We start from the raw sequence: 15419 nt of genomic DNA on the forward strand, positions 1-15419 counted from the left end.
TCCCCCGGTATCACCCTGGGATTCATGAGTGGATTCATAGCGCGCACGGCGTTGACCAGGTGTTCCCGCAGCGTAAGCTAGCTTACGCAATACGAGAGAACCTCTCGTAAGAGAACGAATCGGTTACCTAACGTAACCTCGGTTCTCTCTAGAAGAGGGAACGAGTATTGCGTTCCCGGCCGTGCTTGCGCTACTAGCGTTTCGCTTCACGCTGAAATAAATCAACATATAAGCCTGGGAGAGACTGTTATATACACCATAGCCACGCCCATTCTGGCGGGCCATGACGCAATGAGCGCGCGGGCGCCTCTCATTGGAAGCGGGTTCAGCCCCGCTCTCCCATAGGCTTAAGCAGTTCTCTCTGAGCGAACCAATGAGCTGCTAGCTAGCCTGCTCTAGGTCTGCCGCAGAGGAACTGCGTTGTCAATGAATACAAATTATGAAATAGTTTTTTGGCTTCAATATCTCAGCAAAGATGAATCTTTCCCGCAGCGTAAGCTAGCTTACGCAATACTCGTTCCCTCTTCTAGAGAGAACCGAGGTTACGTTAGGTAACTGATTCGTTATCTATTCACACAACTTAGTTTACTCAGTGTATTGTTTTCTTTAGGTGCACATGTGGCAACTGTGTTAAAACCATACTGTACACTGATAACAGCAGATGAAGTTTGCTGTTGCGATTACATATAATTTTTTTCAACTTTATACACGTTTGTTTTATACACACAAAATAGCATCGAACTAACTGGCTACTATAAACAAACAGCGTTAGCATTACGTTCTTGATCAAATCGAAAAATTACGTCATAAAGTATAGCCTACATGGAAAATACATTTACAAAATTAGTACATAATTACAAATTCAGGTCCAAAATGTTTGTACGCGTTTGACACACGAAATAGCATAACTAAGTGGCTACTAAAGCCAGCGCTGGCATTTGTTTACGTCCTTGATAAAACTAAAACATTACGTCTGAAATTAAACATGCAAATACATTTAAAATTATTAAGTCTAACTTACAGGTTGTGGTCCTACAACTGCTGCCAAGGTTTTAAAGTTGGAACTGCTTCATGTTTCAATAACAGTTTCTTGTTGAATCCGGCATTGAATTCGTGGATATTCTGGAAGCTGTCTTCCGTAAAATGCGCAGCACAGAGAGCTAAATTACGATTGTAATTTTCAGGAACATAATCAAAAATAAATTTTAGCCATTGTTGACGAACTACAGAGTCCGTAGGAAGCCCGAACACAGAAGACCTGACAGCTGGGTGAAAATAACACGCTTTCGACGGCATGGCTACAGCTCTCCCCTATAACTCTTCCTCTTCGACAAAGCCGCAGAAATATGGCCATGCCTCTCTTTTTTTGCATATTCCTGAGGGAGGGTTGATGTAAATTTATGGGTTAGTTACGTATAAAACCTGGGAAGTATCTCGTTGTAGTCCCATTCGAGTAGTTTTTGTAGGCATTAAACTTCCTGATTTTTAAAAGACGATTTCTCTGCTTACGTTGAACTTTCAGCGCAGCAACTTTGCAGATAGGCCTACTGTTCATTACACACTATTTAAAATGAAAAAAGTGAAACCGCAATCAACCACTCCTTTAAAACTGAAGCATCACACTGGAATTCATGGTTTGGCTCTGTGAACACTAAAACTTGCGTTCTTTGATTTGATTGACCATCTCAATCATTTCAACGTTGATGAGCGCTGTTAGAACTCTAAGGCGGACCAGCCTAAAAATGTAACTGTTTGTCATACTAACAAGTGCCTCTTTCCAAACACCATGTTCTTTGCGCCGTAAACGTCACGACTGCTGTATTTTGAAGTGATGATAGAGTGAGTTCACTTTCACAAATTTTCTATAATTTACAGATTTTTATTTTATCTCAATGTTATCTATCAATGGTTAACACGTTTGTGTTTACAATATTTTTTTTTAAACATAGTCTGCACCCCCCCCCCAGCAAACGGCTTTAATGCTCAAAATCATTCTTGACCTGTATGATCGATTTACAATAAAAATAAAAATATTAAATTATTACTATAAAAAATAACATATCTATTGTGTTTTAGCACACTTTTTTTTAATATAACAGCTTTTTTATAATGCATAACTTTAAAGGGGACATTAATAGGTATGCTGTTAAAATAAAGTTTAAAAAGTTTCATGGGCATGCTTATATGCCTTCATGCATTTTATTCTTTCTGATGCTGTGAAAGCCTAACAGATGAAAATGAAAAGAACTTTGGGTATGAATATTGAATGTATTTTGCATATATTTTGATAGGAACTATTAAGAATGTTGATTGGCAGCTTGCTACGTGTGCTTTCTTTCCTACTATGTTTAATGCCAAGTCTGTTTTATTCCCGCCATTTGACTGATGAAAGACATCAATTGGACAAGATGTGTTCTAAACATTCTTTCTCCATTTTTCTCATGAACTTAATTTTTCTGACCTTGAATTAAGATGCTGCACAGATATCTATATGCATTTTTTTCTTCATCAGTGTATTAGGAATCAAGTTAAAATAGTCATAAATAAAAAACTAAAACTAAAAATTCATCCTGCTCGTCTGATAAAAGCTGGGCTCACAGATGCTGAATTTTATGCGAATAAATTTAATAGACCATATAGACTATAAATCCTGAGAGGCCCAGCTTCCAGAAGCTCTTTGATGACTTGGTTGGGTTGCTATTAAATTTAATTTACAGAATCATTAAATAATCCAGATTCATGCCCGAACTTGACAGCCATTCCATCTCAGAAGCTGAGCTTAGACTAAACTATATTTAGCGGGGATGGTTTCTGAGGTGCAAGATGAATAATCTTTCATGAGGCCAAACAGACTTGGTTTTAATTTGTGTTGGGGTTTTGCGGCAGGAAATTTAAGATGTCAAGTTGCGGTCCACCTCTTCACTCCACTTAAATGAAAGATATCCAGTGTTTACAAGAATAGTTAGGCTGTCAGAAACAGGTGTTAGACTAAAATATATTACAGCTAGTTTAATTGTTTTCCCTTTAATGCTTTATTTAGTAAATTAGATTTTTGTAGAGAGTGCTCTTTCAGGCATGATTTTATGTCAGAGGGGGGAAAGCCCTGCTGGTTAAGTTGACACAGAAATTACCCAAGCAGATTTACAATACGCAATGAAATACTTCAGTCTGGCATGCCATATTTTCCATCATATGTTGTGTTGGGAACATCTAAAGCCACTGAGTCACCTTACATTCTCACATCATCATGAACACAAACGGCTAATTATGATGCTGTTTCTAAAAAGATAACTGCAGGTTGCAGTAGCTTTTCCAGAGTGAAGGGTTCATCTTTTGGTTAAGCTGAGTTTATTGCAGGAGTGAGACCAACACGGCTCATTACTCTGACAAAACATTTCAATGTTCTGACAGCCACCCCGGGATGGAGTCTGTATTTCCAGCCGTTTGTTTGCAGTACGTCTCCTCGAAAGCATCTCTTGTTTTTCATGATAAGAGGAGGGGAAAACAGTTATTCACACATTCGCGAATGTTATTTTGTTTTGCTGGTGCATCTCCATAGTAACATAGACCAAACTCCTCGTTCGCAGCAAAAGCTCAGTGACTAAAACCTAATATTTATGTTGGCCTGATTCTCTTGTCAAACCAACTTAAATGTGCTTATTTTTCTGACTAGATTCCTCTCCTCCACGCTTTTTCTCTCATCACTCTCATTTTGTCTCCATAGTCCATTACTGATGTACAGGGCTCTCAAGTGTCACGCATTGAGCGTGACAGTCACTCAGTCTTTTGTCACGCTTTCCCGCCACACATTGTATTTCTCACGCTGAAAAACTATTTGTAATATATTTAATATGCCGCAACGCCCAAAACTCTGGCCGCGCCGCTCTCACTGTGGAACCGGCATGAATCAAGCGCGTTTCCTCTGGTGTTGTTCGTCGAGCTACACAATAGCCAATCAGAAAATAGCACTATTGTATCTGGGTAAAATTTAACGCAACAACCAATGACACTCACCCTCGTCGGCTGGGTGTGCGCCCGTCCGTCGTCCCCCATAACCCCCCCCCCCCCCCCCCCATTTCTCATGTTTAACCACTAGACTAGAGACATCAGAGCCAGCAGCAAACGTCAGAAGCACTAGCCGAGGTAAGGCTGTTCCAGGCGGGGTACATAAGCGCTGAGCGCCCGCTGATCGCCTGGATCTCACAACTCCGAAAACGTCAAATAAAATTAAATAGGCGCTATCTTCATAAATAAACCACAGTTCCCTTTCGAACAGGTCACTTCGTATTGCGTAGCTATACGCAGTCGGAAAACTCCTTTTCCTCGATTTACTGAAACCTATATCGTCGCTGTCGGGCGGAATCCTCGTATCTCCAAAACCATTATTTTTCAGGAAATAAAAAAAACTGCATATTTTTTTAGTTATTAAACATTGTATCGTTAAAGTTGGTATTATACATTATATTGCAATTATATACTGTTGAGTACCAACATTAACACAACATTTCCCCAAAATCATGTTTAATCGGAGATACGAGGTTTATGACTTGGGAGCAGGGAGATACGAGTTTACGCTGTCATTGATAAGAATGGAACGGACGCAGACTTCGCTGCTGCCAGCATTGTTCATTAAAGTCCGCGGTCGCGTTGAGCCTTTTGACGAGACAAGGCTTTAAGAGCTAATCAAAGCTTATGGTTGTGGTTACATATATCTTCCTAAACTCTATTTTAAAAGTTTATGAGCTATAAGTGATGCAATACAACAACAAAAAAACGAGCTGACTGTCTAATAGGCGGAAATTAGCCTAATCTGCACGCAAACTTACCTTTGTGGCTCACGGGCTTCCTTCTGCTTTCGATTACAGCTTTCGATCTTTAACAAAACAGGCCTACTCAAATGTATCTAACCTAACTATTTTCACTCGTTATTACCTAAAAGTTATCCAAAGATAGGCTTACTCGACGCCAGTAGACAGCCGTTTTTTTCTCCCATAAAAACACTAATTGGGGTATTTTACATGCACAATGCCAAGAGAGGGAACTTTGAGTCAGTAAAATAATAATAAAAACAATAATTTAATGGTGGTATCCAAAACATTCAATTAAAGTATTATATTATATACATTTTAAAACTTCAATGCACATTTATAATAAGCCTAGTAATAAGACATTTAAAATACATCAATAACTAATATCATAGTTTAACAATAAAAAAAATAAAATAATTATATAAAATAATATTTATAATATAATAAAATCACAGTTAAGGCTTGTGTATTTGTGTTTGTGAGTATGGTTAGCCCTTGTCTGTGTGCATGTATCTGTGAGGCTCTGTGTGTGTTGTTACATTGCCATCATATTTTACTGCCATACCAGTATTAAAGGAGAACTCCGGCGCAAAATGAACCTGGGGTTCATTAACACACCAATAACACATTGGTACCGAGTCGACTGTTCTCTGGGATTTGTTTTCATGATAATCGAGTGTAAAGAGTAAAATAATTTAATAAGTAAAAAGAAATCGCTAGTTAATACCACTAACAATGTTAAAAATAGCCCCACACTAACACGGTAGCTTAATGAGGGTCCCTACATACAAACCGAAGCACTGAGAACTTTTTAAGTGTACAGACAGTTTAATAATAATATACTTTATAAAGACAGTACCATCCCGGAGCCATCTTTGGAAAACAGTCTCGACCAGTCGAACCACGAACGCCGTGCTACAAGCTGAACTGTGACTTGGAATCTCAAAGTTCAGCTCACTTAGCACGGCGTTAGTGGTTCGACTGGTCGAGGCTGTTTCCCAAAGATGGCTCCGCGATGGTACTGTCTTTATAAAGTATATTATTATTAAACTGTCTGTACACTTACAAAGTTCTCAGTGCTTCGGTTTGGACCCTCATTATGCTACCGTGTTAGTGTGGGGCTATTTTGAGCATTGTTAGTGGTATTAACTAGCGATTTCTTTTTACTTATTATATGCCAACATATACTAGCATTATAATCTAATCCGTTTTTAGAGATAGAACTCTTTTCATTCGATTATCATGATAACAAATCTCAGAGAACGGTCGACTCGGTACCAATGTGTTATTACACCCCAGGTTCATTTTGTGCAGGAGTTCTCCTTTAATACTGCATCCTATATTAAGCTAGTGAAGTAAATTGTCGTAAAAGCTGTGAAAGTCCTTTGGGATGACTTCCTTCAGGTCTTGGAGGTGTTTGAATTTCAGCTCTTTGATCTTCAGGCGGTCTGAATAGAGTGGGGTGACTGTGTGGCTGTCTGAGGTGGAGTTTCGGAGTTGGTGACTTGGATGTGAATGCCAGTCATCAGAGTGGTTGATTTTGAAGTCCATCGTTCCATTGTTGTTGTACCTAATAGCACAAAATATAACACAACAACATAATCACTGTAAGATTTCATAAAACAATATGCAACATCATAATGTCATGAGTATATTGGTAAGACATAAGATTTGCATTGGTAATTACCTGATGCCTCTGATATCATGGACAGTTGGGTCACCAGCTCTTCCTCCAGGGCGCAGAGACTTGCAGAGCCTCAGCTTGGTGAAGTCCTGGAAGAAGGTGTGGTCGATGTACTTGACTTCATATGGATGAGGCTTTACACGGGCCCTCTTCATCAGGTTAACATACTCTGCTGGGAGATAAACATCCTGGTCCCTCAGACGCCTCTCGATGACGCTGTGAACGGAGTCGCATTCCATCTGAGTATGCCCTTTCTCAAGGTACTTCTGAATGACGACTTTGTTATTCTTCATGAAGAACGGAAGAAGTGCATTGCTTAGAACTGCATTCCGGTTCTGATACCCGCAGCCGTCACTCCACAGAATAAATGTGTCAGGCTCAGTGTGTGCAGAGAGGTAGTCGACAATGCATGAAACAAACTCACTGGCAGACAGGGATCCCTCGCCTTCATGCCAGACATAACATGTGGCACTGTGTGTTAGCATGTTGTACATGGTAAAATTGTGAACAGCAAGCTTTGTTTTGTAATACAAGGCTAGGGATGCACCGATCCACATTTTTTCACTTCCGATCCGATCCCGATACCTGAATTTGGATATCGGCCGATACCGATTCTATTCCGATACCAGAGCTGTGTTTGCTTTAATATTATTATCATCATTATTGTTGATTTTATATGATGCTGAAATAAACTCCTCTCAACAGGCAAGTATGATATGTACGTATCTATGTGTGTATGTCCTAAAAGGCAACTTTAGGTAAATATAAGGTCAGAAAAACAGGAAATCCTGTTAACAGGAAAAATCCCATTCTGAAAGCAAATATGCAACTGTAAGGGTTTTAAATTGATTGTCATGTCAATATTTATTACATTCCCAAAATGTCAAATACTTGAGTCTTGAAATATAAGAAAAGTGCAAGTGTAAACATCTTACACACACACACTATCAATAAAACAGTTTGCATCAACAGCAAAAAAACAAGTACACTGGCTCTTGTAGCATCAACAAATCAAGGTTTTAAAATGTAAAATATTAGAAATATAAGAAAAGTGCAATAGTCCAACATTTTCGTAGGCTATTCGTGATTCAGCTGCTCTGAATTGTCAAAACACCATTCAAACTCTATTAAAACTTCTTGCTACGGATGCGAAAAACGCAGATTTTTTTTTATGACGGACGAAAGTTTCAGTGGCAATATATGCAAGCGTGATTGACATAACGTGAGGTCGTATTTATTTTTTAACGTGCGAAAATTTCAGACGTGAATTTCGGACTCCGTGTGCAAGGGCCTTAACACACACACACACACGCACACACACACACTATCAATAAAACGGCTCCCGTTGTCTTTCTGCCCACTGGCTAAAAAATCCTCGTGCTCTTTAACGTGGTGCTTTTTTAAATGTTTGATTGCGTTCGTTGTGTTGACCGACGCGAGGGAGCTTCCACCTCTCTGAATTACAGCTTTGCAAACATTGCATTTTGCTGTCTTGCTCCGCGGTGTTTCCAGTGTGAAGTATTTCCACACAGCGGACATAATGCTGCTCAATGCTTTCCTGCTAGCTGGCTGCAAACTGCGGAATGGATTTTCTGAGCGGAGGCGTGTCGCATGACTCTGTGTCTATTTGAGCCGCGCCTCCGTTCAGGAAATCCATTCCACAGTTTGCAGCCAGCTAGCAGACTAGCCGGCGGGAACCAATTTTGGAGTCATTTACCCTTAGTCACTGTTTGGGGTCATTATGACCCCACTGGACTTTTCCTTGATTTTTTAAAAATGTTCCCTTCATCTCAGGGCCATGAAACTCTGTGACTTTTCCTACATAATCTATCTAAATATGCACTAAAAAAACTGGGTTCGATTCGGTTGTTCTAAAGGTGTGTAAATTTTTTTTTACCATTTAAGGGGTTTGGGGTCAAAATGACCCCAATTGAAAATGAATGGGAAAATGAAAAAAATGACTTTTTTTATTTTGTTTGTCAAAAAAATAAAAGTAAATCCATTATAAATCTGAAATGTTCTACATATAAACCACGGTCTGGTCCTTGAGCATAAATAGAAAGTAGAACAAACTTTCTATCTCATACACACACACAGACACAGACACACAAACACACACATGTCATGACTGCAACAGAGAGCATTTTTACAGAAATTGGCAAATAAAATAAACAAAACTGGCATAAATTAAAAAAAAAAGACATATAAATCAAGGTCTGGTCCTAGAGCATAAACACAAAGTGGAACGAACTTTCTATCTCATACACACGCACACACACACACACATACACACACATACACACACAGACACAAATCTATGTGACTGCAACAGAGAGCATTTTTTTACAGAAATTGGCAAATAAAATAAACAAAACTGGCATAAAAATAAATAGAAATCACATATAAATCAAGGTCTGGTCCTAGAGCATAAACACAAAGTGGAACGAACTTTCTATCTCATACACACACACACACAAACACACACAAACACACACATGTATGTGACTGCAACCGAGAGCATTGTTACAGATATTGGCAAATAAAATAAACAAAACTGGCATAAATCTAAAAATATATATATTTAAATCAAGGTCTGGTCCTAGAGCATAAACACAGAGTGGAACGAGCTTTCTATCTCACACACACACACAGCCACACACACACAAACACACACATGTATGCATATGAATGCATCCTGTTCATTACAGTTTATTGTTGCTGTTGTTTTGTATTATATTAGTTTATTTACTTGGTTTATTTAATTTATTTTGTTCTAAAATCTCTTGTTCTAAAAAAATAAATAATTGTTGATAAATAATTTTCTGAAATAAATAGTGTGTGATTACAGTCATGTCGGTGCTGACTTGTAATGTTTATGCAAATGTATGTATAATAATTTGCAAAAACAATAATTCAAAATATATCAGACAACAACAACAAACTCTAACTTTGACATATATATTTTGTGAATTGCATAAAATATTTTTATCATATATATCAAGTTGTTAGGAGAATTTGAAGCATCTAGAGTAGACAAATGAAGGGAAAATGAATGAGTCTCTATGGACCTCTATTGGACAGATGTGGTCATTGCACTTTAATTCCTTAATTATAAGTTTTTCAGTTTTTCGACTAACCACCAGATGGTAGTATTTTATCCCTAACACATAGAGCAATGTCCAAAAACTATTTAGATTTAATTATCATCATCATTTAAGTGATTTTTTCTTTAAAAAATCCTTTTTCATGTGCCAATTTATGGCCTAGTTATGTAATTGTGCAGTAAATATGTAGAAAACCTAAAAATTTCCAAAAAAACACAGCATTATTGTATAGTTGAGAAGTGAATTAAAAAAATGATATATAGTTTTCCATATAAAAAAATTATATTTCCTTATGCAATCACTCTTTAAAAGTTTGGGGTCAATACGACCCCAAACCACTTAAGCGTCGTCCTTTTTAAACAGTGACTAAGGGTTAAGCAGACAACGTTAAAGCGCAGACATGGCTCATGGATATCGGATATCTCCGCAGGTTGGATCGGGAAAATCCGATACGTGAATTTACGCTGGTATCGGTCCCGATACCGATACTGGATCGGATCGGCCCCATCCCTATACAAGGCAGAGGCTTTTAGCTTTGGGCACAAAAGGAGGGCTTGTAAGTCCATACATAAGACCATAGTGTTGTTGCTGGCCTTGCTTGTGTCGGACAACTTTTCGGCGCGGGCCTCTTCTTTTTAAAGGAGATGGTGCTGCCACTCGTCATCAGTTAAGTTGCCGGTCTTGAAAGCACAACAGATGTTGCACTGGTCCTTTTTTGGGTGGTAAAGGCCTAGGTTGAGACGCTTGAACTCATTTGTGAACACTTGGCTTGACAAAGGTGTTACATTCTTCTCTGCAGCAGCACGACAATACACTGCATACAGATCAGCCATCGATTGAAACACAGGTTCCAGATACTGTTTGGATGTTGTGGATCTGCAATAGTGTGAGGGCACCTTTGGGAGGTCGTGCAAAAAACTGCAAATGAATTCATGGCCTGCCACTGAACGACGTGCATTTCTGTGTGTTTGTCCCTCTGTCTCTGCTTGCGTGTGTCCCTCCTTTGCCCAGTTAAGAGCAGACCACTCGCCTATTCCTAGGGTAGACAAAAACATACTTTTGCAGACGCGTCTTCTCTGCCCGCTGACCCGTAAAAAAAACAACAGTGAATTTGATCTTCGGGAATTTTCAGCCCCCCTTCTCCTTTGCACGGGGACCACATCAATTAGACCATGCACATACACTCTCTTCTCCTCCTAGGTCACATGTTGCCAAAAGTCATTGAAAATCGTATTCCTCTCAGGCTCGCCGATTGCACTGCAGTGATGTTTACCTGACCTGGCACATGCTGCTGATGAACATCTAGGCCCCATAGCCAGTGGCTCCCTCATTGTTTCCTTCTGCTTCTGTTTTCCAATGTATGACTTTCCAACCATTCTTCTTTTCTTGTTGATGACTTTCTTCCAGGTGTTCTCAGCTCTCAGTCTTTTCCTTGGAGGTGCGTCTTCCTCAGCATCTGAGCATGAATGCTCTGCATCCGAGTCCTCATCGCCTCCACCATGGAAAACTTCAAAATACACACACACAAACCAAACGTGCATGAATGAGTTACATCTTTATAAACTGTCAACAGTGAGGGCTATAGTTGAAGGACCTTATCCAATTTAATGAGAAAATGTAGAAAAGCATCAAACTTACCCGTGTCAAACTGCACCTGCTCTGGAGCCAGCAGTGAGGCCTCCTCTTCCTCCAGACCACCAGATAAATCTTTTCAAACACATCATACAATTAGTGTGATTTTTATTATTATTTCTATTGTTGTGAAAATACATCTGCATTAAAACTCATTCATTTTGGCATGTGAAATCATGATTATCTCTCAGAAATTCACTCTACCAGCATGCACCACTGTATCCTCCACCACTGTATCCTCCACCACTGTTGCTTCCTCTCTCTCTAACGTTACACTCTCTCCATCAGAGCTCTCACTGTCTAATAGGGCCCTTGCCTGATCATATGGCACATTGACCATCTGACAGAATTCCTTTAAGGACACAGACATGGTTGCTGCAAAAAATAAAATAAATAAAGGTCAAATGATCGTTTCACTAAGTTATACGGCATGTTTACGTATGATAACAAGGCAAGAAGCCAGCTAGCTTGCTTAAAGTGATGAACATGACGTAAAAGGTAGCTACTTGTTGAACATGACGGAATGCCTTGACATTGTAAGCTACAATATTGACATAGTACATTAAATTATTATGTTGTTCCTCAGATGAGTGCCAGAACTAGCGTCAGCGGGGGTCGAGAGGTTTTTATTTAAGCCCCACGAAAATCACGTTAGCTGCCTATCTCACCTAACATGATGACAAAACCAATAACGTTACATAGCGGCTAACTAAGTCAACGACAGGCCATTTTTGCGGTTTAAATAAAATGTCCTCAGCAGAAACAAAACCATGGAAGATTTCAATCAACATGATAAGTTAACTTAGCTAACTTACCGTCCAATGCAAGACATAGCTGCTAGCAGAAAGAAAAATCTAGCATCCTCAGAAATGATACATTAATACACTAAACTAGCACTACCATTACTTCGATCGAGATAAAACTGTTATATATAATATATAAACTGTTATTATATAATTTATATAAATAAATCATGAATAAGGACATTTACCTCAGAGGACGTGTTGCTCAACGAGGATTGCGACTTCCAATCTCGAGGAGAAAAAATGCAGCGAAGCTCCCAGCGCGGCGGCGCCAAGTGAAGAAGGGGTGGAGTTACGAGGTTTCTCAGACAGTTGAAGTGTCCAATGGAGTTAAGAGGTTTGCTCACAAGCTATTTTCAACACTTTCGATTGGTTAATAATTTGTAAAAATAACAGACCCACGTGGAGACTGACCAATAGCATCGATTTGTGAAAAAATATTAAATTGACCAAATTTGGACATACCAGGTTTCCGCCCGACAGCGACGATATGTAAAACGCATTTGCAGCTGCACAGCTCGCCCATTGAGCGTCTAGCTCACTCATAGGCTGTGCTGCAGCAACTGCACATCCAATGGTGCGCCCGTCAAGGGAGCGAGGCCTCAGCCTATATTAGTCCCCGAATTCGCCATTATAGCAGATTTTACTCCTTCAGCGACAAACTTCACTAGAGCTTCGAACTAGAGCCGTGCACCCAAACAAACCGTGCCGAAGCACGTCAGCCCTCCTCGGACGCGCGTATTCCGCCTCCGGTCAGGCTGCATCAGCCCTGCACATGATGGCTGTGCTGCAGGTCTACCAGGCCAAACTCCTCCGGGCTATGGACGAGGCTGGCCCGGACCCAGAGGCCTTTCGGGACCTCCGCAGCGCAACGGACCTGGCCTTGAGGGCTACCAAGGCCACAGCGCAGGCGATCGGGAGAAACATGGCGAGCTTGGTCGTGACTGAACGCCACCTCTGGCTAAACCTCACCGATATTAAAGACGAGGTTCCTCGACACCCCGGTTTCCAGCACCGGTCTCTTCGGCCCGGCGGTGAAGGGGTTCGCAGAGAGGTAGACAGAGGCACAGAAGGCGTCCCAGGCCATGTGACACTTCCTGCCTAAACGCTCTTGAACGCATCGAGCAAACTAAAGCCAGTCCCGTCTACGGCTCAGCCAGCGAAGCCGACAAAACAGGCCTCTCAGCCCCGCCCTGCGGCTGATGCCCAGCGCCAGTCAAGAGCGGCGAAACGGTTTCCGATGCCCCCGCGCCAAGGTCCGCGACCCAGCGTCGTGCTCGTCCTAGCACGCGGCACGAAGAGAGAGGGCGAGTGTCCCGCGCTTGCCGGACCACCCCCAAAGAAGCCAACACAACTTCCCACAGCCCCCTGTTTAGTTACAATTTTATTATTGTAAACAGGCCCGCAGCAGTGAGCGCGTCTTTGCAAACAAACGCCGTTTTCACGGCGACCCAAATAAAGCACAAAAAGAGCATGTTTCAAAAGCCCAACACATGGGTTCACGGTCCCCCTCTAATAGGCGGCCCCTCCCCGGTTGTAACACTGACTTCCCCACACGCAAATGCCTGTACAGTCAGTCAAACACTCAATGTATGCACAAATCACATTATAAGGGTTTCAGGTCCCCCTATGTTAAGCGGCCCGTCCCAATCAGTGTGTCAGTCCCTAGCCACACGGGTTCTAGCCTGGCAAGCTATCTCCGATGTGTCGAGTTGGGTCATAAACACTATAAAGCGAGGCTACTCGCTCCAATTCGCTCGCAGACCCCCAAAGTTTCAGGCGGTTATCGAGACCTCGGTGAGAAGCGACGTGGGTCACATGCTTCGCACTGAAGTGCAGAATTTATTAGCAAAAGGGGCGATAGAATTAGTCCCCCCTGCGTTAAAAAAGCGGGTTTTTAGAGCCGTTATTTTCTAATTCCGAAAAAAGACGGCGGTCTCAGACCCATACTAGATTTGAGACATTTGAACAAGGCTCTCATGCGACGCCCCTTCAAAATGTTAACTATCAAACATATCCTCGCGCAAATTCGCCCGGGGGATTGGTTTGTCACAATGGATCTGAAAGATGCTTACTTTCACATTCAAATAAACCCTTGTCACAGGCCATTCGTGAGATGCGCCTTCGAGGGACAGGCTTATCAATACACAGTTCTGCCGTTCGGTCTATCCTTGGCACCCCGCACATTCACGAAGTGTGTGGATGCAGCACTCTCTCCTCTGAGAGAGAGAGGAGTGCGCATGCTGAATTATCTCGACGACTGGCTGGTGCTAGCGCAGTCGAGAGTCGAACTAATAGCTCACAGGGACTTGATTCTCGGCCATTTAAAATGCCTGGGTCTCACAATCAATGTTTCAAAGAGGAAACTGTTCCCCTGCCAGAGTGCAATCTTTCTGGGCATAGTTTTAGACTCGATGACGATGAGAGCGCGGCTCACACCAGAGTGCGCGCTCTCAGTGCGAGCGCTCGCAGCCTCGTTCAGAGTGCGCGAGCGCGCGCCCCTGAAGAAATTTCAGAAACTGCAGGGACTCATGGCAGCAGCATCACCAGTACTCGCCAGTACGTCAGCATGGGATTATTGCGCATGCGCCCGCTGCAGCACTGGCTGAAACACCGGGTGCCAACACATGAATGGCAGTCAGGCAGCCTGCGTATCAGGGTGAATCACGGTTGCTTAAGGACCCTGGTTCCCTGGCGGGCTCAGGACTGGTACCAAGAGGGTGTGACAATGGGGACAATTTCCAGAAGGAAAGTGGTCTTTACAGATGCGTCCAACCTGGGTTGGGGGTCGCTACACGAGGGCACGCCTGCATCCGGCCTCTGGTCGAACACGGAGCAGAGCTTAAACATCAACTGTCTGGAAATGAAAGCAGTTGGTTTGGCCCTGAAGACATTTCTGTCGAACCTCAGGGGTCATCACGTCTTAGTCCGCACGGACAACATGTCAGTAGTGGCCTACATAAATCGCCAGGGGGGCGTCAGGTCAGGCGACCTGCATGCTATGGCGAGAGATCTCCTCTTATGGGCACAGACCAATCTGAGCTCTTTGAGGGCTGCGCATATCCCGGGCATCCAGAATTTGGGCGCAGATATGCTCTCACGGGGCAACACTCCCCTCGGCGAGTGGTCCCGAACCCACAGCCGGTCAGTCTCATATGGGAGGTGTTTGGCAGGGTTGAAATCGACCTGTTCGCCTCGAAAAACAACACCCACTGCGAAATGTTCTTCTCGAAGGACAGGGATGCGTTGGCCCACGTCTGACCCAACCGCCCCCTGTATGCTTTTCCCCTCGTCTCGATGATTCCACAAGTCATCAAACGGGTCAGAGAGTGCGAGTGCCCAGTCCTTCTGGTGGCTCCTCTTATGAAATCCAGGCTGTGGTTTCCGG

General features: G+C 42.1%; 1 long non-coding RNA gene across 1 annotated transcript; it reads right to left on the reverse strand.

Annotated features, from left to right (window-relative positions):
- Positions 1–10943: 10943 nt before the first annotated feature.
- LOC130101443 (uncharacterized) lies at positions 10944–12243 on the reverse strand. Its single transcript, XR_008808992.1, has 3 exons — positions 12220–12243; positions 11235–11303; positions 10944–11103 (listed from the first exon to the last, which is right to left on the reverse strand). It is a non-coding gene; the product is annotated as an uncharacterized LOC130101443 (long non-coding RNA).
- Between the last annotated feature and the right edge of the window lie 3176 nt (positions 12244–15419).

This window comes from Rhinichthys klamathensis, unplaced genomic scaffold (assembly GCF_029890125.1).
Source record: "Rhinichthys klamathensis goyatoka isolate OS25496 unplaced genomic scaffold, OSU_Roscu_1.1 h1tg000256l_1, whole genome shotgun sequence".
Taxonomy (NCBI): domain Eukaryota; kingdom Metazoa; phylum Chordata; class Actinopteri; order Cypriniformes; family Leuciscidae; genus Rhinichthys; species Rhinichthys klamathensis.